This window comes from Equus przewalskii, chromosome 15 (assembly GCF_037783145.1).
Source record: "Equus przewalskii isolate Varuska chromosome 15, EquPr2, whole genome shotgun sequence".
NCBI lineage: Eukaryota > Metazoa > Chordata > Mammalia > Perissodactyla > Equidae > Equus > Equus przewalskii.
Window position 1 is genome coordinate 84,979,080 of NC_091845.1, and position 22,195 is coordinate 85,001,274.

At 46.7% G+C, this 22,195-nt stretch overlaps 2 long non-coding RNA genes across 2 annotated transcripts; both read left to right on the forward strand.

The window, feature by feature from the left end:
* Positions 1 to 6,357: 6,357 nt before the first annotated feature.
* On the forward strand, positions 6,358 to 13,716 carry LOC139076244 (uncharacterized). The gene is made up of 3 exons (XR_011527632.1): positions 6,358 to 6,493; positions 11,931 to 12,029; positions 12,778 to 13,716. It is a non-coding gene; the product is annotated as an uncharacterized lncRNA (long non-coding RNA).
* A 604-nt stretch (positions 13,717 to 14,320) lies between these two features.
* On the forward strand, positions 14,321 to 19,032 carry LOC139076243 (uncharacterized). The gene is made up of 4 exons (XR_011527631.1): positions 14,321 to 14,451; positions 15,055 to 15,322; positions 15,619 to 15,664; positions 17,651 to 19,032. It is a non-coding gene; the product is annotated as an uncharacterized lncRNA (long non-coding RNA).
* Positions 19,033 to 22,195: the final 3,163 nt, after the last annotated feature.

Consider the following 22,195-nt stretch of genomic DNA (forward strand, 5'->3'; position numbering starts at 1 on the left):
CCCACCATACAGAACTAGCTCAGGCAGCATCAGCCACAGGACACACCAGCTTGACAGGACTGCGAAAATACCCCGGTTTCTAGGCTTTCCTCTTCACGAAGCCTCGAGCAGGATGGGTTTGGTGGATGTGTGGATGCGCGGACACTTCCTCAGCTTGGATGTGATTCTTTCCTCCTTTCTTCAGACACACCTCGAGGCTTTGGGACCTGAGCGTATGGTCACAGGAGAAAATCGATTTGGGAGAATGCCATGCAGCACCGTCACACGACAAAGGACTGCTTGTGTTGACTGATGTTTAGGCATCTCTGGTAATTTCTCTGAAGTTTCCTTGTTTTGAAGACCCCCTTAAAGCTGGAGACCCATTACTGTGGCAATTTACAGTCGTCAGTTTTTCAAAGGAAGTGCCGCTTGCCTCTCAGCAAATTAGAATTTTGACCAGCCAGCAGATCAAGGAGTTTCATCTGTGCAGTGGAAGGTGGGGTGGCCACTAGGGGTCAGGCGATGTCCTGACAAGGGAGGCACAGTTCGCCGGGGGCGAGGCCAGGGGAGGAGAGGCGCCCGGCCCACTGGGTTTTTGGCGAGAGGGACGTGCACCGATCCTGGATGGGGCTGCAGAGTAGGCGTTCTCAGCTTCAGCAACAGGAGTTTAGTTTTGTTTTCTGGCTTGAAAGCTAATTCTCTGAAGAGAACCAAAGATTTTATGTCTGTCATTTTGCCTACAATTTCTCTTCGCTGCAGATGTTCAAACGTCATTTCGTGTCTCTCTCACCAGCCCTGTCCGGCCATCCCTGGTGGACTTGGGGTGCAAGAACCCCAGTGTTCTCTCTGCTGCCCAAGACGTTTTTATTCAGATGAATTCTGGATAAAATGGAAAAGATCAACGAAGAGGAGGGCTGGGGGAGGGTGGGATTAGCTGACCCCGCAGCCCATTGAGGAGGTGGGTGAGGGGCCGTGATGTGGAGGATGTCTCTCCTGCCGCCAGATCCCAGAGCTCCGGGCACCTGGGAGATCAGGTGCCAATCCCGCTCTTCCCACTTGCCCTGGGTAGCGCCCCTCTAGATTCTAGTGCCCAGGGCACATGCTGCTACTCAGTCTTTTCCAGCAAGCCTGATGGGCCTCCGAACGCCTCCCGGCCCAGCGCTTCGGGCAGGCACCATGAGCTCCGCCTCCCTTCCAGGCGTGGCAATGCCTCGCTGTCAAGAACAAGTTTCTGTTGAGCTTGACATTCCTCTCTCCTGCTTCTGTGGTTGTGGTCACTGTTTGCAATTTAGATGTCTCTGGAAGATTTTCAAGAGTCTTCTTAAAATGTGGTTGAGGTGTTATTGCACAGTGGCCGACCATGGGCTGGGTTCAGGCACTGATTTGTTTCTGGCTGAAATGGTGCTCTGGGTAACGGTTACAGGGTATTTTGCTAGAGATTTAGTCCAACTCCTCCGTTTTCCTCATGAGCGTAGTGTCTGTCCAGAGCCAAGCTCCACCCTACTAACTGGAGTTTGCTGGGGTGAGTGTCACTGCACCAGCATTCAGAATTGCAAACGATGGCGGGAGATACCAGTGTTTTCCTCATCAAATGGCAAAAATTAAATAAGCTAGTGACCTACAGCACTGATGGGGAGTGAAAAACAGGCCTCCTCATATATTGTAGCTAAGAATGTAAATTATTACCATCTTTGGGAAAATAGTATAGCAATATCTAATTAAAATAAAAATTGCATATTTTGGTCTCGAATCTCATTTTGGGGAGTATATTCTTCAGATATATGAAAGTAGAAAAACATAAAAATAAATAATCAAGGTGCTTGTTGCACACATTCTAGAGGCAAAATAAAACATAGTTGAGACATCTCCTGAATGTCCATCACTAGGATATATTTTGGTATAAATATAATTTGGTATATTCATACTTTCAATCTGAGTATAAATGAATGAGGCAGACCTGTGTGAATTGTTCTAGAGGATATCCATGGTAAATTGAGTGAAAAAAGGAAACTGGAAATCTTGAACATAATATGGTTCAGTTTTTGTACGAATGAAAAACTTAAAGTGTCTATGTAGGAACATATGTTGTACACAAGCATGATGAAAGGTTTGGAGGGTACCCACTGGGCTTCTGAGCTTTAGGGCTGGGAGAAGAGGGGGTGCACGTGTGTGTGTGTTTGCATGGGGTGGAAGTATTATGAATTTCTCTCTTTAATGTATTTTAAAAATAAAATGCATATAAATACTTCTGGGATAAAAAAAAATTGGATGAGGAAACACGGTCCCTAAAAGGTTAAGGCCGTTGACCAAAGTCTTGACAACTGGTTAACGGCCAAGCGGGAGCTATGACACAGGCCTGCTGAGTCCAGATTCCCTTTCAGTCCTCTGCACAAGTTGCTATTTAAAAAATGTAGCTGGCAAAACTCCTTCCTGCTTCTTCTATTTGATGTTTTCGCCCCTCCCTTTCCTTCTCTACTTAGCAGCCAAGCTCGGAGAGCCAGCACTTTTAGTTGCAGCCAGACCCTCTGTTCTTCTTCCTCAGGCAGCCGGTTTCCTTTGCCTGGATACGTTAATTTCCATGACCTGGTTAGTTGTTGAATGGCAATCCCCAGAGCTAAAAGAATTGAGGAGGTGACTGAAGACATACATTCTCTCATTGTCCAGTCAAGACGCTCTCCTTGGTCTGACGGTTTTTCAGAAGCCAGCATTTTATTTCATTTCCAGCTTCACATGACAGTTATTGTGTCCTTGGGGTTACAAGAAATAGAATCTCACCTGTGACCTCCGTCCACACTGCCAGCTCTCCAACGACATCATGGAACCCGTGCAGCTTAATTTGGGCTTTGCTCAGCTTTCTTTGGGTTAAAGTTAACCTGTGGACCCTTCTGAATAGTTTGTCATTTAATCCAGGGGGAGATTGTTGCCCGTCAAATGGAACGCATTGCTGTGTCCACTTAATTTTTTCTTTTTGTACCTGGGAAATACTTTTTTTCCTGATGTTCTTGACCTCTGGAAGAATGTTGGAAATAGACAAGCACAAAGTATGAATCTGGGCATGAAGAAATTATAAGGCCGTATGGTATGCAGAATAATATCCTCCCAAAGCTGTCCACGTCTAATCCGAAATCTGAGACTGTGTTAGGTTACACGGCAGACGGGTCTTTGCAGCTGGGATTCAGTTAAGGGCTTTGAGATGGGAGATTGGCCATTACTGGGGTGGGCCAGATCTAAGCACATGGGTCTTTAAAAGCAGGAACACTGTCCTGGCTATAGTCAGGACACGTGGCTATCGAGGAAGGGTCAGAGAGAGGCACCATTGCTGGCTTTGAAGATGGAGGAAGCAGCCAAGAGCCAAGGGATGCAGGAGGCCTCTAGAAGCTGGAAAATGAAAGCAAACGGATTCTCCTCTAGAGCCTGCAGAAGGAACGCGGCTGTGCCGACATCCCGACTTTAGCCAGGGAGCCCCGTGCCGCCTTCGAGAGTCCCAGTAAACCAGGCGTGCCACGGGGTGGGCTCTGGCTCGTTTCTCACTCTTCTCTTGACTTTTCCCTCTTCTATGTGGAAAGGTCCTCAAGCTGATTTTCCCCCATAATAGCAAAAGGATCAGCTGTGACTGAGCCATCAACTCCTTGCTCACATCCATGGAAAGGAGAAGCATGAAATACGGTATTTTCTGTAGTGTGGTTTGGCCAGTTGGATCATCTGCTGGTCCTGGACCAGCCCTGGGAGTGCCAGCTACTGATGAGTAAGCCTGGGTTCCTAGACCAGTCCTGGCGGGGGATAAGATGACTGTGACGGCATCCACACAGAGGAGGGCAGATCCCAGAGGAGAGAGGGCACATCTGGCTCGCCCTGCCCTCAAGGTCCCGTCGGGTTAATAATACACTCCACACGATTCAAGCAAGTTGAGTTGGGTTTCTGTTACTTGCTGCCAGAAATATCCTATTAGCCATGTGCTCTCCACACTCAGAAGCACAGGCCCCTCCTGCCTGCTTCTTTCTTCCATGGTTCCGGCCTGGCTCCCGCAGGCCTTTCAGTTCATGACCTTCTGAACCTGACAGTGTCTGGTAAGACTCAGCTTTCCTCCTGAGAACTGGCCCCCGGGCCCAGGGCCAGCCGTGCGCTGCCTGCCCGGTGCCTCTCCCCGCTCCTCCACCCACGCTGGCTTTGCTAATTGATCCTGGCACTCCTTCTTGCTGAGTCCACATGTGGCCTCACGATGTTCAGTACCACACTCCAGGCAGCCAAGGCTGGTTGATCAGAGTTGGCACAGGGGATGGACCCAATTTGGCATATTAGCGTAACTAGACATCGTCTTTTTTTCTTTTTAAGTAGTTGCTTTGCCTTGTCAGTTTATATTGAGATAACGACCAGTTACAACTCTCAGACCTCCCTCACTTGTCTGTCTCCATATTTCCCTAAGCCTGAGCTCGGCACAGCCTGTAGGTAGCCAGCCAGAGGAACCAGGGCCTGGCCTGTTTGTGTTCAAACCTGAACCTCCGATGCTGTGCCATTCTAGTTTAAAACAGGCTTGAGGGCTAATTTCCCTACTCCCAGCCTCTTAGATGATTTATATGTTTGTGGTATCATTCACTTTTTATAAAAGGAATATAATTCACTAGAATTCCAGATAGGAGGGGGGTTGCTCCCTTTGAGAAAAACTATCAGGACAGGAGACATGCGGCAGGTCCCGGGGGCCGGTGGTCACCTGTCAGGTTTATGGCTTTTGGAAGAAGGCAGTGCGTGCGCAGTGCACCTCAGAGCAGGAGGAAACGGGCGAGCAGCTTGTGGGAACCACGTGGAGAAGGACACTGATGGAATTCCCCCCAGCTGCTCAGAGGTGGCTCTTTGGCAGTGAGCTGCGGGAAGAGGGCCTTGGGAGAGTGGTCCTGCCGTCCTGTGCACTGTCACTCCCCGCATCTTGCCTCCACAAGACCTGCAGCAGTGACTTCTGTTTGTTGTCATTCTGTCTAGAGGCAAACGTGGATTTCTTCTGGATATGACACCATGCTGTTCCACCCTCAGGTCCAATTTATTCAGGTAACAGTTTGTTTCATGGCGGTATCTTTTACATATTCGAGCCATCTTCTTCAATCTGTTTGTGTCTTCATAGTTGTGGCTCCTTTTGAAGGCTGGCAGAATATGCCACCCCAGAATATGCCACTTTTGCATAAGGGTTATTTTGAACTGAAGGCCATCGAGAAGAAGCAGATACAAGAAAAGCACTCTGCCCTCCCCCTATTTGCCTAAAAGGAGGACATAAGCTTGGAAAGGTGTCCCCCCCACCCCCAACCAGGAAGGATGGAGGTTAATCACCTGAGACAACTTACACCCTGTTCAGCCCAGAGAAGGCGCCAGAGGAATCCTCATGACAAATCTTGCTAACTAGCCCTTATCTTCCATTAGTAAATGTACCCCAGACATTTACCTTCCCACAATTTGCTGTCTTAGGAGCTGAAGGTCCTTTTCTTTGTCTTGTCACTTCTCTAAAAATTTATCGTTCCTTTGTTAAGATGCTGTATGAGCCCAAGTTCTAACCATCTCTTTGAGTTACTCATCCCTGAGTGCTCCCATGTGTACGTAAACTTCTCTTTACTTTTCTCTTCTTAATCCGTCCTTTGTCAGACTTATTTGTGGGGCCTGGCCAGAGAACCTAGGAAGATAGAAGAAAAAAGTTACCTTTTTCCTCCCCTACACTCTTCTTATTTTATGCAACCTTCTTCTCTTTTTTTCTTCTTTTTTGAGGAAGATTAGCCCTGTGCTAACTACTGCCAGTCCTCCTCTTTTTGCTGAGGAAGACTGGCCCTGAGCTAACATCTGTGCCCATCTTCCTCTACTTTATATGTGGGACACCTACCACAGCATGGCTTGCCAAGCGGTGCCATGTCCACACCTGGGATCCGAACTGGCGAACCCCAGGCCGCCGAGAAGTGGAGCGTGCGCACTTCACCGCTGCGCCACCGGGCCGGCCCTGCAACTTTCTTTTAGTTCACTTTGACATTTTTCTTGGCTTATATTTATTGCATCTCATTTTCTCTCATTTACTTTTATTTTTGTTTTTCGCCCTCCATTTTATTATAGCTTTTTTCTTTTTATGACTTTAAATCATCTTTTAAATTTCTCTTATTTACATCTTTTTTTATTGTCAAGTATCAACTCTCTTGGCTTACTCAGTGGCAAGCAGGAAGGGGTGGGACTAAGGCCTCAGGACCCTGAAGAATCTTTGAATTTCTCCTGACAGTCTCAGTGTTTTCTCCAACACCCCTCTTTAAACTTTGATCTGAGAATTCAGGAAACTCACTAACTCCTCCCCAACCCCAGTAATGAGGATTGGTACAAATGCACATCAGATTCCGGAACAGTTTTCTTCTCCGGAGTAGAAGGTTGGAGGAAGTTGCAGTCACAGGTGGGAGCTGAAGCCGCAAGAAAGGAAACAAAGGGAAGAAGCTGGAGCTTTGGAACTGGCCAGCTCACCGGGGCAGGAAAACAGCTGGGAGGCCCCATCTGCGCCCAGGTACGTTCCAGCCGTATTGGACACGAACTTTATGGCCCCGTGACCAGTTCCAGTTCCCACGGGGCAGTGTACCTGGAGCTGCCGGCTGTTTCCTGCTCAGACGTGGGTCGGCCCATGTCTGAGCCGGGTTTAGCCTGGGGTGAATTCGCCAAGAGAGGGAGAAACACTCACTTTTGCCCCGGTCATTGGGCAGTAGCCCTCTGATGCATGATGAGAAGGGAACATGGCTATTTGCAAGTTAGATTCGGTACACAGGAGAAATGCCTGCATGCAAGACGCTGATCTCTTGTAGGGACTTAATGAAACTAAAAGTAGGGGGAAAAATCCTTCCTTGGGAATGTGCTACTTTTGTTGAAAAAACTTGAAGAAGGTTTTTCTGTTCTCGGTAACCTTGGCTGACGTTAATTGGCACCTTCTTACTCAGTCGGTCAGCAATGGCTCCCCTCTTTCCCACCATTGATAACAGACATTTTTGCTATGTTCTACTTTTTAATCTTGGCAAGAAGGAACATTGGCCAAAGGACTAGCTTATTATTCAGCTTTTTATGCCAAATATTTATGAAACACGATGTGGTCAAAATTAAATGCAAAACCTTCCTGCGCTTCCTTTTCTCCATATAAGGATGGCTACGTTTCAGTTGCTCTGTGCTTGGAGCCCCCAACCGTGAAACTTGCAGGGACTTCCTTGGTCCTTGTCTTTCAGAGGTTTGGAACACATTGTCACAGTTTGGGCCACCGTGAACCAAAGAGAATGAAACTCTGGAACCACCACTGGCTTGCCGGCTGTCTCCCACCCCATCAGGTTTCTCTCTCAGGCATTCACTTGGGCCTCTCTTAAAGCCAGTCGGCCTGCATTCCTTCTGTCACTGCTGTCAGGTTTATGGAGCTAGACAGATGCGTTTAATGCAGCGGTTCTTGGTCATTTTGGGAGTAATACTTTTTTTGAGGGTTTGAGGAAAGCTAGCCTTTCCTGAGAAAAGTTCACAAAATGTGGGAACATTCCAAATGCTGCCTACAGTTCAGGCTCCCCTGGCTCCTGAAGCGCATCCCGGGACCTCAGGTTAAGAATCGTCCATAAAGGATGGGACTGTGGGCGTAATGTCAGTTTTCTTAGGTATCGTATCAGTCGGGGTTAACCAGAGAGGCAGAAGAGCAGGAGACCTATATTCAGACGTTTACTGCAGAGTTGGCTTGTGTGATCCTGGGGGCTGGCTGTGTGATTGTGTCCTTCCAAAATTCGTATGGCGAAACCCCCAGGGTGATGGTATTTTGACGTGGGGCCTTTGGCAGGTGATGAGGTCATGAGGGTGGAGCCTGCAGGAACTGGATTAGAGGCCTTATAAAAGAGACCCCAGAGAGCTCCTTTGTCTCGTCTGCCTTGTGAGGACTGGGCGAGAAAATGGCCATCTATGAACCAGGAAGCGGGCTCCCACCAGACACCAAATCTGTTGGCGCCTTGATCTTGGACCTCCCAGTCTCCAGAACTGCAAGAAATAAGTGTTTATGTTTAAGCTGGCCTGTTGATGGCTTTTGTAATAGCGGCCTCTACTAAGATGGCAAGCCTGAAATCCATAGGGCAGGCCGTCAGGAAGGGCCCTGGGCGAAGCTGATGCCTGCAGGTGGAATTTCTCCTTCCAGGAAGCCTTAGCTCTCTTCTTGAGGCCTTTCAACTGATCGAATCGAGCCCCCTAGATTATCTAGGATGGTCTCCCCCACTTAAAATCAACTGCCTATGGATTTTATTTATTTTTTTCTTCTTCTCCCCAAAGCCCCCCAGTACATAGTTGTATATTCTAGTTGTGAGTGCTTCTGGTTGTGCTACATATGAGACGCTGCCTCAACATGACCTGATGAGCAGTGCCATGTCCGCGCCCAGGATCCGAACTGGCGAAACCCTGGGCTGTCAAAGCGGAGCGCACGAACTTAACCACTCGGCCACAGGGCCAGCCCCTGCCTGTGGATTTTGATCATGTCGGCAAATTGTCTTCACAGCAGCACCTGGATTAGTGTTTGATTGAATGGCTGGGGACTGTAGCCCAGCCAAGAGGACGTGTATAACTGCCCATCGCAAGGACGAAGGTATCACAGTTATGTAGAAAACAGCTTTGCTCCTAGAAGATGCATGGCGAAATATTTAAGGTGAAGAATCACGACGTCTGCAACTTAGGCTCATGTAGCTTACGAAATATGCATATGGAGAGAGCAGATGTGGCAAAGGGGAATGACTGTGCCATGTAGATGGAGGGGATATGAGGGTCACTGAGTGTTCTGTCAATTTTTCTGCATGTTTGAAGTTTTTATAGTGAAATTTGTGAACTAAAGTGGTCCGATCTGCCTGGCACGGTGTTGCTGGCCCATGGCATGCACTCGATAAGTGTTGCATGAATTAAATTGGATAAAGGACAGCAATTCGCTCACAACCAAAGAGGTCAGCAAGATAATGTGGCCGGGCTTGTAGTAATAAGAGACTTCCCTGCTCGTCCTCTATCCTCGTTCACAGTAATTCCATTGATAAATAACTAATAGCTAAGGCGTTTCTTGAGGTGAGTGGAGGCTGTATGACGTAGCAAAGGAAATATTAAAATAGGAGCCAGGAAGAAGAAAAGAAAGACAACCCTATCAAGTTTACTTTGGAAAAAATGACCTCAGGTTAAGCCAATGATACCTTTGAGTGTTAGGGCTGAAGAAATCCTAGATCTGAATGCATGATGTCAGGGGAGCAAGGCTTCTTTCACTTTTGGTTCCTGCTGTCTAGATGCTGGCTCTATTGTCACCATCACACTTCCAGGGACTCCCTGAGACTCGGCCCCGGGGTCGTGCCATCTCTGCACACACAGGACTTTTCAGCATGTTGGGATGGGCCCTCCCCTGGGTGAGCTGCACTGCAGACTTCCGTCAGTGACCTCAGGTTTCCTCCTGCACTGCCAGCTAGGCTCGGGGGCCTCTGGGTCCAGGAGCCGGGGTGGTAAACACAGGACCTGCAGTAAAGGCTTGTGTTTTTGCTGACTGGCAGCGTGAGGATTTAATTGGCACGACCCCTCCTGCGGAGGGAAGCATGTGAATCCTGCAGCCTGTGTTAAGTGCTTCCAACCAAAAGGCACAAATCACATCCCACTGCAAAGGCTCCAGCCCTGCCTGCTCAGCCAGTGCCCCTTTCGCAGTTCGGGGGCAGCAAGAGAGGAAAAGCATCCAGCAGGAAAGCACAGCCAGAAGGAGCGGGTGGTCCCAGGGCAGCTGTCCAGAACCACTGATCCACCTGCAGGAGTGGGGTCTTCTTTTCTCTGTAAAAGTCTGGGGAGATGTCAATGGAACCCTAGAAAAGGCATCCAGGATGCCAGCTGTTCTTCTTGATGAGCCCTTCCCCGGTTCTCTCAGTCACTTGGCTTTCTACTGTCCTGTCCCCCTCCTGCCCCTGCCCCCTCTGCCCCTCTACCCCTTACCTCCTCTTCTTTCCCTTTTCCTCTCTCAGCAACTGAATGCTTCATATTCATGCTATTGTTTACGTCTTTTGTTTATCACTCTTCTAACACTATCTCTAAGATTTTAAAATTTTTCCTTTTGAAATAATTTCACCCACAAAAAAATTGCAAAAAATGGTACAAAAAATTCCCAGATACCCTTCACACAGGTCCTCCAAATAGTAGCATCTGAATAACCAAATTTTTTAAAAGATAAAAATTTTCATAGAGAATGCCATGCATCTGGCTCAGAGTGAAAACAGTCTGAGATCACACACGAGAAGTCTCCTTCTTCCCCGTCCTCATCCGTTCTGTCTCTCTGCCTCTCCTCTTCCACAGGCAACTGTGAAAGCTGCTTCCGTAGTCTGTCAGTGTTTTTAGGCAAATATTAGCAAATACGCATCTTTCTCCTTAAACAAATGGCAATATCAGGCACATTGTTCTACAGTTGACTTTTCTCACCTAAAGTTATGTCCCAGAGATGTTTCCACATCGGTACTCAGCATTCGCATCCTTTTGTCTACTATGTAATTTTCCATTGTGTGAATGTCTTGGTCCGTTCTGGCTGTTCTAACAAAATATCACAGACTGAATAGCTTATAGGCAAAAGAAATTTATTTCTCACAGTTTCGGAGGCTGGCAGTATGAGCTCAGGTGCTGGTGTGGCCAGGGGAGGGCCTGCTTCTGGGTCACAGGCTTCTGGTGTCCTCACATGGTGGGAGGGGGAGGGGAGCTCTCTGGGCCGGCCCCTTTTATCAGGGCGCTAATCCCATTCACGGGTCTCCACCCTCGTGACCTTAGCACCTCCCAAAGGCCCCACCTCCTGACACCATCACACTGGGCATGAGGATTCCAACATGTGAATTTGGGGGGGCACATTCAGACCACGGCAGTGGATGCATCTCAGTCTGTTCAACCAGTTCCCTACGATGGAAGCTATCGTTTGGCAGGTTTTCTTTTTTTTTTATTACTTGCGGTAGAATACATCCTAAGTGATACCCCGTCAGTAAAGGGCAGGATCAGGGGAAGAAGCCCCAGGAAACCTCTCCTCTCAGTGGTGGGACGAGTTTCACCAGGCTCGTGCATTGCACAGCTCTGGGTCATCCTCGGCCCTAATTGCGGATTTAATTGCTGGGGGCTGGTTGTGAGGTGAAGTAAAGCACTGGAAGCACAAAAGGAAACCAGGCCGCATTGTCCATCCTTCGGAACCTGGTTACAAAGGGTGAACGAACAAGGTGCTCTGTAACGGGCACTTGAGTATTGTCTCGTAATGAAGAGTCCTGCATGCCTAGAAAGGGCAGCAGGCACGGAGAGAGAGGAGTGGGATCCAACCTGCAGAACGACAGATTTCTCAGAGAAAGTGCTGTGGCCCCTCCTGCCTCAGGATCAGACCCCCAGATTCACAAGACGAGGAGGGGGGCTCTTCCTTGGCCTGGCAGTTGGTGGCCGGGGCCAAAGCTTAGACAAAGAAGCCCTGTGTTCCCTACATTCTACAGAGAAAGACGCCAAGGAGCCTCTGAAAATCGGGGCCAATCTCTAGCTCCTCCTACCCCCCAGCCATTGCCCCAGTGCTCTTTGCCATGTTTAGAGGCTGGCAGGGGTAGGAGAGAGGGTGGGAGGTGGGGGCCAGTGGAGAAAGCAAAGTATTAGGGTGTGAGCCATCAGTTTATGGGGGCGGAGAGTGTTGTGGCCATTCCCATGCAACTCCAGAGTCAGGTGAAGGGATCTTGGGGGTCACTTGTAAAGACAGGGGTCCTGTAGGAAGAGTGGGTGGTCATTGTGTTTGTTTTCTATTATTGTTATAGCAAATTACTGCAAATTTAGTAGCTTCAAACACCACACGTTTATTAATTTCTGGCTTTGGGAGTCTGAAATCAACCTCAGTGAGCGGAAGTCATGGTGCCGGCAGGGCTGTGTTCCTTCTCTCACCCCGATTCCATCGTCCCAGGGCTTCTGACTTGACCCTCCTCTCTCATTAGGACCCCTGTGATGACATGGCGCCAACCTGGATAATCCAGGATAATCTCCCCATCTCAAGATCCTTAATTTAACTACATCTGCAAAGTCTCTTTTACCGTGTAAGTAACATAGCCACAGGTTCCATGGGTCAGGACATGGACATCTTGGGAGGCCATTCTTGAGCCAATCACAGTCGTAGTTCCTTGACGGGACACTGACTCCAGCGCTGGGCTTGTGGAACTGCCCTCCACCTCCCTGAGCAGGGCAAGAGAGAATTGGGGAGGGCTGGTGGAATTGAGGGGGGGTGGGCATGGGGCAGCCGTCACTGACTGGTTAGACAAGGAGATGAGCATTCCCAGGGGGTCCAGAGAGCTGCCCGCTAGGTGAGGGGGACCCCAGAAGCAAGATCCTTTGGGCAAGACTGCCGCAGGCAGGAGCCAAGGGGATGGATGAGGTGAGCTGGGAGCCAAATCTCCCATCAGGGAGCTCCACGTGGGTGCAGGAGAGAGAGCAGACCACCACATCTCACCACGTCAGCCCTGCGGTCACAGCCTGCTTGGTTATTTGGAAGGGAAAAGCTTTGCATCTAGCATAAGCTGGGGAGGGATAAATGCACGGACTTTTTGGTAACTTCTGATAACTAGGAAGCTAGATCAGCTTGAGATGTCAGGCCACCCAGTGTAGAAAGAGGAGACCACACTTGACAGTTGGGTTCAGGGATGGAACAAAACCCACGACTATTTCATGTTTGCACTACAAGCAAGGGCAGGCTCAATAAACTGGTCACCTGTCTTCATGTCGGAGAGACTGAAGAGTCTTAAGAAGAGTAAGTCACAGCAGCTCTCTTTGCGTGGTTGCCACTTGCAGCGCCTCCAGAATTAGCATTTGCCCTCTGGAGCCAGACTGCTCCTCGTCACGTGTGGCTATCGGCATGGCTGAAGAGTGTGGAGCCACTTCCGGCTGAGCTAGAGACGAAGTTCTGCAGTTGAATGGTACTTGGTTGACACTCCTTGCAGGTTTACTTTTCTAGAGGGAACATCATCTGGGCCTCAAGCTCACCTGGAAGGAGGCATTGGAAAATTTTCTATCACCGAGCTTTCTTCCTGATCACTTACTGCTTTCCTGCAACCCTGAGTTCTTGCCTTCTGAGAGTTTCTTTTTCTTTTTCTTTTTTTTGAGGAAGATTAGCCTTGAGCTAACATCTGCATTCAATCCTCCTTTTTTTGCTGAGGAAGACTGGCCCTGAGCCAACATCCGTGCCCATCTTCCTCTACTTTATATGTGGGATGCCTGCCACAGCATGGCATGCCAAGCGGTGCCATGTCCGCACCCAGGATCCAAACCAGCGAACCCTGGGCTGCCAAAGTGGAACGTGTGAACTTAACTGCTGTGCCACTGGACTGGCCCCTGTTTTCTGAGAATTTCACGGGAGGCTGGAGAGCAGAGCTGTTGGGAGGGCAGGTTTAGGGTCAGACAGTCCTAGTTTATCACTACCAGGTGTGTGACCTTGAGCAGGTTTCTTAACCTTTTGTGCAGACATACCTCACACAGGTGACAAAGCACAAATGGCTCTTGGCAGAGGTTGGGCCCTCCTCCATATCTCGGGTATGGGGGACCACACTCCATGAACTGCCCCAACCTCGCCTGTGAGTTTCAAGGAAAAGAGGTCTCGGACTGAATCCTGCACGTGGACGTTTCTAGGCAGCAGGTGCAAACAGGCACGCTCCCTCTTCAGGGAGCTTCCTGCAGTCCCAGCTCTCGAGGCCTCCTAGTGCTCCCTGCGTGAAGCTTGCCTCTGAGACAAAGGTGAGTATGTTCTAGCGGCCAGATTCCGTGAACCGTTGTGCTGGATTCAGGCGACCAAGAATCCTCTGGAATCAGCAGCGGACATGGGACCCTTTACAAGGCTTGATCAGCCTTGGGGGTCATCGATCAAAGTTAAGTTTCTTACATGCCTTTCATGTCTGTCTGTTCTTTAAATTATTTTAGTCATCCTTATATCTTGACCAAACTGTTAGTTTTACCCATGGAAACGCATTTTTAACCTCCGTTATGCTAATAAAAAACTTCAAGTGCTGGTTAGAGATAAAAATAGCTACGGAGATTATAGGGCCCCCCTCTGGAGTGGGGCCTTTGATGAAATGCCAGCAAACCACCCCTGGAGTGTATACTCCTGATTAGGGCAGGCCTGTGGCGAGGGTGTGTCCTCATCCAGCTGATCCACACAGCTAGAGATGCTGTGTGTGTTGAAACATCATAAAGCAAACTGCAGGTGACGGGGTACCCCCACACCTGGTTTCCTCTCCTGTAAAATGAGGATTATAGTACCCACCCAACTCGGTTGTCACCACACTATTAAGCTGTGAGACAGCTGAGTGTGGTGTCAGCTCAGGAAGCATTAGCTGATGTCATTTTTTGCTCAGATACACGCAAGCACACTTTTTTGAAAAACAGTGTTCCCATTGAACACTTTGATGTTGACGTCTAAAATTTTTCATTGCAGATTTATGTCATATCAAAGGATGTAATTTCTGGCGCATGGTAATTATTATTTTTAATTCAAACTGCTGTATTGATCTTTTAAATGTATCCAATGGAATCTAAATGCCAGAATGATTCGATGCCTGCCATCCTTATTCTAAAAACACATGAACAAACTTTTCTTTCATGTGAAAGCCTTCTGTAATATTTAAAGTAGGACATTTTAGTTCTTTACTTTTTCTCTTTGAACTTGCATTTCTATTCCACTTACCCTACAAAATTTTATTCTAGCATAATATATTGCTATGCTTGAAAGTCTTTTATTAATTTCCCGATTGTGTTTTCTGCAACACACACATATATATGTAAATAAAAGTTTTATAGTTCATTTTATTTCCTGTTACCTTAAGGCTCTAAATGTTAAAAATGTTTAGATTGGGTTATCATTATAGTTATTTTTTTATGTACGGTTAATCAAAATAGTATAAATGTATTGTAAATTTTGTTAAACACGTACTAAAGAAAAATTAAACTTGTATTAAAAATAAACTTAATATGATTTTTTTCAATTAATTCATGTATCTGGGTGAATATTGTTTATTTTTAGAATGAGACGAGGCTTAGCACCGATTGCTTTCCTGTTTTTATTTTTATTGATATAAGAGAGGAGAAGATTCATTCATGTGTGAGGAGATGGGAGAGGAAGGAATCTTGCCACAGCAATGGCACTCAATTCTTTGAACTCTGCACATTGCAAGGGATATTGTAACAACTGCTGAGAAATAACTTGTATGCTAGATTCGGAAAGCCATGACGTTACTGTTTAAATCACGTGGAACTGGTAGAATTGATTTATCTGCTCCCCCTGGTGAGGAACGGCGACTAGCTGAGGCGTTTGCTGAGGGCATCAGGAGTATGAAAGCTAAGAACTGTAAGTACCCGCCCCTTTGCACAAATGTGATGCTTGTGGGTCTTCCTTTCTTATTCTAATATATATCAACCATAAATTTTTCTTTTTCCTCCCTTCTTATCCTTTTATCATCTAACATAAAATGTGTCAGTAGTATTTATCTTTATATCTCGGAATGTAATTTATAGGATAGCAAAAGGGAGGGAGAATTAGCAGGAGAGAATGAACGCCCCCCCAGAAAACCCGTCCTTGGGGCATTAGTGTGGGGGATTGTTGTTGGACCATCTGTATGACTTTGCTCTTGTCTTTATGTGCAGACTAAGTGTGGTTTAAGGAAGCGTCCGGGTGCCAAGCTGACCAGAGGTAAACTGCTGTGGTTTTGAAATATGTCAAGTTGTTGTTAATGCCAACAGGTGGATCCCGACTCCTATTGGCCGGGTCCATGGCATATCTCCCAGCATCACAGCGACAGGCAGCGCCACAGTGTGACACTCGACAGATCCAGATCTGGGTGTGGCTCCCTGAGCAGACCTGAGCAATGCGAGCAGAATATTAACCCCTAGACCGGCAGGGTTGATGTGTGTCAAACTGACGAGGCTGGAACCCATTGCCTGGAACTCCCTTTCCTGTGTTTCTGGTTAGGGCGCTCCACAGGGAGATTCTCGGGGCACTTGGAGGGTGGAAGTGAAGCAGCCACCATTTTGTAGCTCACACAGGGTGTCATTTATCTGAGGGCTCACCTCGTTGGCAAGAGGCAACCCTGGGTCCCCATTAGCATTTCTGACTCCTGGGCACAGTTGTGTGTTTAGTGACACGAGGAAAGGCCCTGGCAGAGCAGGACACCATTAAGGTCAGAGACAATAAGAACTGAGGTAGGCTCCAGTCTGCTTTTGTGGGTCCCAGCGTGTTCTTGCTCTCCCCAACTTTTCGTCCATCTTCCTGTCCTAACTGCCTGTCCAGCACCAGTCAGGAAGACAAGAACCTTGCTGTGATGCTTAATTTTATGTGTCAACCTAACTGGGCTAAGGGATGCCCAGAGAGCTGGGAAAACATTGCTGGGTGTGTCTGTGAGGGTGTTTCTGGAAGAGATTAGCATTTGAATTGGTGAACTGGGTAAAGCACATAGTCCTCCCTTGTGTGGGTGCGCATCATCCAGTCCACTGAGGGCCTGAGTAGAACAAAAAGGTGGAGGAAGGGCAAATTCGCTTTCTCAGCTTGAGCTGAGACGTCCATCTCCTGCCCTCAGAATTCAGCGCTCCTGTTCTCAGACTTTCGGACTTAGATTGGGACCTACACCATTAGCCCCGGTTCTAGGCTCCAGCCTCAGACTGAAAGATGCCAGTGGCTTCCTGGGTCTCCAGCTTGCAGGTGGCAGATGGTGGGACTGACTCCTTGGCCTCCATAACTGCGTGAGCCAATTCCTACAGCAGATCTCGCCTCTCCATATATATTTATCCCATTGGTTCTGCTTCTCTGGGGAACTCTAACACACTTAAAGAGACTACTGAACCAGCTCCCCAAATCACGTGGGGTCCACTTCCTGTAACAAACCCCATCTTAATGGTTCCGCGTCTTTGATAGAACCCTGACTGATATGGCAAATTATGAAAATAAATTAAAGTCAATATGCTATTTTAAAAAATTTGCTATAATGCAGTGCAATCTGTGGCTTACATTATAAGTTATTTTATTGTTGAAGCCAATAGTTTGATAAAGGCAGGGTATTCCTCTTGTAATTGAGTATGGGAGAAATGAGAACCCTGGTGTTCTGTCTTGGAGAATAATTATATTAGAATTCAGCATAATAATCTAAAATAACTTTGATAATTTTTTTGGACACTATAATCAAAGTTTTCCAATTTATTTTATAAAAGATAAAGATAAATACCACTAAAAACTAATTGGTTCAACAACTATGATATAATTTTATTTTTTGTTAATAGGAGATTAAAAATATTAAACATTTTATAAAATGAAACAAATGAGATTTTACTCTAATTAAAATAAATGTTTTATGATATATAATAAAATATGTTGTAAGTAGACTATTAACAATATACATTGAATCTGAGAAAGTGTTATCCATAGGTTAATGCCAATGTATCTTGAAACTCTGACAAATCTGGAAAATGTTCTTGTTGCATTTAAAAGAATCAGCATCACTAACCTCTACTGTTCTGGCTGCTCAAAGTTGCTTTTCTTTCCAGCTAACGACAAGTTCTAGGCATGAGTACTGAGAATACCAGAAAATGTTTGCTTGTGTTTAAATACATGAAAAAAAGTTATTTTTAGTATTCAGAATTTCTGATTAATGCTCTCTTTGCTTCTTGTCATGAAATTCTCCCTCAGATGATTCATCCTTTGAAAATAGGCTGAAGAAAAAAATGGACAAGAGATATAAACGAACAGTCCACAGCAAAAGAGTTGCAAATCTCTTATTATCACAAGGAAAAATGTTTAGTTTCATCCAAAATGAGAGAAATGCAAGGTAAAACGACACTGAGAGACGTGACGCTCTCGGAGAAGCGAGAGGGAGCCCCGGGGTGTGTGACGGGTTAGCTGATGATGGAGATGGATCTGCAAGATTCCGAGCTGGGGATTCAGGCAGAGGGAGGAGCCCTGGCTTCACAGTGGCTGTGACGGATGAAGAGGACACCTGCTGCCGGCCTTAGTGGTGTGGGAGAGCAAACAGCTCCCCTGGAGATGGCTAAGAAAACAACTCAAGACGAGAAAAGAATGATAATAAAAACCACTCTGTCAAGATGCAAAACTGACCAAAAAAATCAAAACTTTGACAATTCTGTTGACAAGATTGTAGGGAAATATAAGCTCTTTTATGTTGCTAGTGGGAGTGCAAAATGGTACACCCCCTACGGAGGGGATTTGACCAAATCTGGCAATATTACACATGCATTTACCTCCTATCCCAGCAACTCTACTTCTAGAACTCCATTTTAAAGACTCACTAACAAAATACAAAATGATGTATGGATATAAAAACTCTTATTGCAACACTAAACTCTAAGTCCAAATGGAAAGAATGCCAGCGTCAATAAATAAGGACGAGTTGAATAACTATGGTACCCACTCACGATGAATACTGTGCAGCCATAAAAGGAAAGGGAATACTATAGGACAAATAGTCCATTTCTTTCAGTAAGTAAGTGTCAGGAATAAAAAAGGAGAAATGGAAACTGTTAAAGGTGAGAGTAGATTTAATGCAGTCAAATACAATGCATGGACTTTGTTTGGATCCTAATTCCAACAAACCTACTGGAAAAAGACATTTTTGAGATAATTAGGAAAATTTAAATATGGTCTGGGTATTAGACGATATTAAGGAATCATTATCTTTGTTAAGTGTGATACTGACATTGTGCTTACATTTATACAAAGGTATAGAAAGACGTATCTGTTAAGATATGTACTGAAATAGTCATAGGTGAGAAGATATGTAAGGTATGGTATTTGCTTCAAAATATTCCTTCCCCACTAACAATAAAGTGTGTGTGTGTGTGTTTGTGTGTATGTCTGCGTAAGTGTGTGCAAGGAAATAAACAAAAGAAGGGTGGCAGATGCTGATTATTGTCGAGGCAGGGTGATGGGTACTTGGTTTATTACACTGTTCTCCCTGTTTTTGTATGTGTTTGAAATTTCCATTATAGAAAGTTAAATGTTTTAAAATGAAAACAGAGAGATAGAGTCTTGTTAAATAAAAATTATTATTCCCACCCTCCACTCTACCATATATTTTAATTCCCAACATCCCAACACAAGCAAAAATACTCAGTTACATTTCAAAATTACAGTTCTATTTAACAGACCCCCTAACCCCTCGGCTTTCCCTGTTCTGAATTGAGGGCACCCCCACGCCAGCTGGCCTGTTTTAAGGCTGAGCGTCTCCTTTAACAGAGCAATGCGTAAGACAGAGAAAGACAGGAGGAGTTATGGGTTCTGATTAATTCTTTAAAGAAGACACCCCTTTTATGTCCTCAGAGGTTTTTGTCCCCTAGGGCCACACAACCGTGGATTTGTGATGGGTGAAAGATTTGGGATGGAGAGGGCTGTTGAGAATCAGCCACCTTTCCCAGGTGGATTGGTTTTGGCAGGCACACAGCAAGCACAGGGTCTGGAAACCAGGCGCCTTCAAAGGACCCATGCCTGCCCTGGTGCCTCTGGGAGGGTCTCTGTCTGTCATGCCAAGGCTGCTGATCCATGGCCCAGTGCTGGTTCTCCGCATCGCCTCATGTCCTGCTTCTTGGCTGCTGTCAGGGTGGTCTCTGGCCAGGTCGCAGTAGAGGGTGGCAGTTTGTGCCCTGTCCAAAGGCACCAGAGTGTGAGGATAAGGTGGAAGTCCAGCCCCGGGGTCCTCAGGCCAGCAGACTGGCAAGGAAGGGGCTTCGTGTAACTCACCTGCCGGGAAGTTTTCTGTAATTTACACAGAGGCCCCATGCGCACTAGCGGAGGCCCCACCCTGGGCGTCCAGATCTCACGTTCTTCTTCCAGTCCCACCACCTTCGCAGTATCAGGGCTCTGGGCCTCTGCCGGTAGGAGCCCAGAATCGTCTGCAGTTTGGGGGTCCAGCGCCGTTGTGTTGATTGTGGAAGTGGTGGCCGGAGGGGGTCTTTCATACGGTCTACTTAGTTGTGGTCAGAGGCAGCATGTGCGGAGTCTCGGGGAACCCCCGAATGCAATACAATCTTCCTCCTGCTCTCCCTCTCTCCTGCAAACTCTCACCCTCGTGGCAAAGAGAGATGCTCTCTGTGTCCTAAAAATTATGCATGGGTCCACTTCACAATTTAGATACACAATGCTTGTTACAGAAATACTTTTAGAAATGACATGTTGCTGATTATAAAAATAATACAAGTTCATTGTAAAAAAAAACTTAGAAATTTTGTGACTAAAGACAAAAAATTCTGCATTCAGAATAAGTGTTTTTAACACTTTGGCGTTTTCTCACTATCTCCTTTTTATGCATAGATCTCTCTGGAGCTATATTTGACAAGGTTGGAATAACCTGTATCAACAGTTTTACAACCTGCTTCTGTCATTAAGTCTTTGAACACGTTTTTTGTTTTGTTTTTGATAGTTGAAGAATCTATCAGGAAAGGCCCTGTGCTGGGCTGTGGGGTATACGGCATGTATATATGAATTTCTGTAGGCATGGTTATATTTTCCAGCTTGTTCCCAAAAGTAGAGAGACAAAAGATGTTATCTCTGCCCTCCCAGACTTTGCAATCTACTAGAAGAAATAATACATGTACATAATTAACTTGAATTCGGTGGCAGCATATAATAAATCACGAATTCCTCAGAGATAACTTGGCAGTGGAATGAATCCACATATGCGTATTCTGGGTGTTTTCCTGTTCTAGTCGCTGACACTGAAGAACCATAACAATATTCTTGAAGTCTGATCATCTTTAAGATGCGTGATCCAAAGACAAAGTGTTGGCTGTGCCTCTACGGGGGACGCAGGCCCTGCAGATCTGACTGGTCACCCGTCCAGAGAATGGAGCTGGTATTCTAGTGCTGTTCGTCTCTCCTGGAGGAGCTTTCAGGATATCGGCGAATTTGCTTACCCTCACTACCCGTGGAGAAATCCCATTAAATCTTGGTCCATGGTGGTTTTATTTTACTTGGGGAAGAAAGTCCTGCCCCCACCTTCCATCCAGGATTTGGCCTCGTTATTATTCTCCCTTAGGGCAGGTGTTTTACAGGAAAGTGTGCAGACCTTATTTGGCATTCTTTCTTTAAGGACAAGAGTCACAATTTTATTGGTAAGGAAGGAAAATCATCACGCGACAGGGGCTGGGCGGTCCCGCACCAGGAGGAGAGTTTGCGCAGAATCCCCACGCAGGCGCGCTCTGCTCGGGCCGCTCCGTAACACACCTGGGTCTTCTGAAGGATGTTGACAAATGAATGGGCAAGGCCTGAGGGTTGTCCTGACATGCTTGCGTGGAAAAAGCAGACTAAGAGGAAAGAAGGTTTCCTCTTGAGACGGGCTTCATGGATTTACCTCTGCCCGTGAAGGACCCTACTGTGATGGCTTAAGCTCATTCGGGTGCAAAATGATATTCTTGGTCATCTGACCGTGGAAATTCTTCTAGCGAGACAGGAAGTGGGAATTTAGAAAAGCCATAGAATAATGGTGGCAGAAGCAATGATCAGCTCTCCTTTTAGACACAGACAAGGCAGTGAGCCTGTCAGAAGGGGCTGTGAATTGTCCTCACCAGCTAGGTGATCTGTTTATACTGCTTGGTCCACCCATTTTCACAATCCATAATTTACAAAAAATCTCTGTCTAGGGGGTGCAATGTGTGGAATAATGCTTTTCTTTGCACAAAGCCAAGATTCATTTGGAAAGAAGACCTGACCCCTTCTGCCCCAGGTGTCGCTCTGCTGCCAGATTGAGCTCTCCAAGGCAGAAATCTGTCTGACTGTGTCAGCTTCCTGCTCAAAATCCCTTAGGCTCCAGGATGAAATCCAAACTCTGATGACCTGGTCACAGACCATCCCTCCAGCCTCATGTCTGACAACTCTTCACTCTCCCCCTGGTTCCATTCAGACCTAACTAGTATTTTAAGCTAATATTGACTGAGCCCGTTCTGTACCACGAATCAAGCTTTGTGCTAAGGATTTTCCCATGGGCTATCTCACTTGGTCCTAATGACAGAAATAGGAGGTAGACACACAGAGGTTAAGTAACTCACCTAGGGTCAAATAGCTAGTAAGTGGTAAACTAGGATTTGAACCCGTGGTCCAACGGCAGAGCCCCGCCCCCAGGGCCTGGCTCACCTGACAGCGCCGTGCTCTCTCTTCCCTTGCTGTCTTTGCATATGCTGTTCCTTCTTGCTCCTCCTACCTTGATGACTCCTTCCCTGGTTTAGA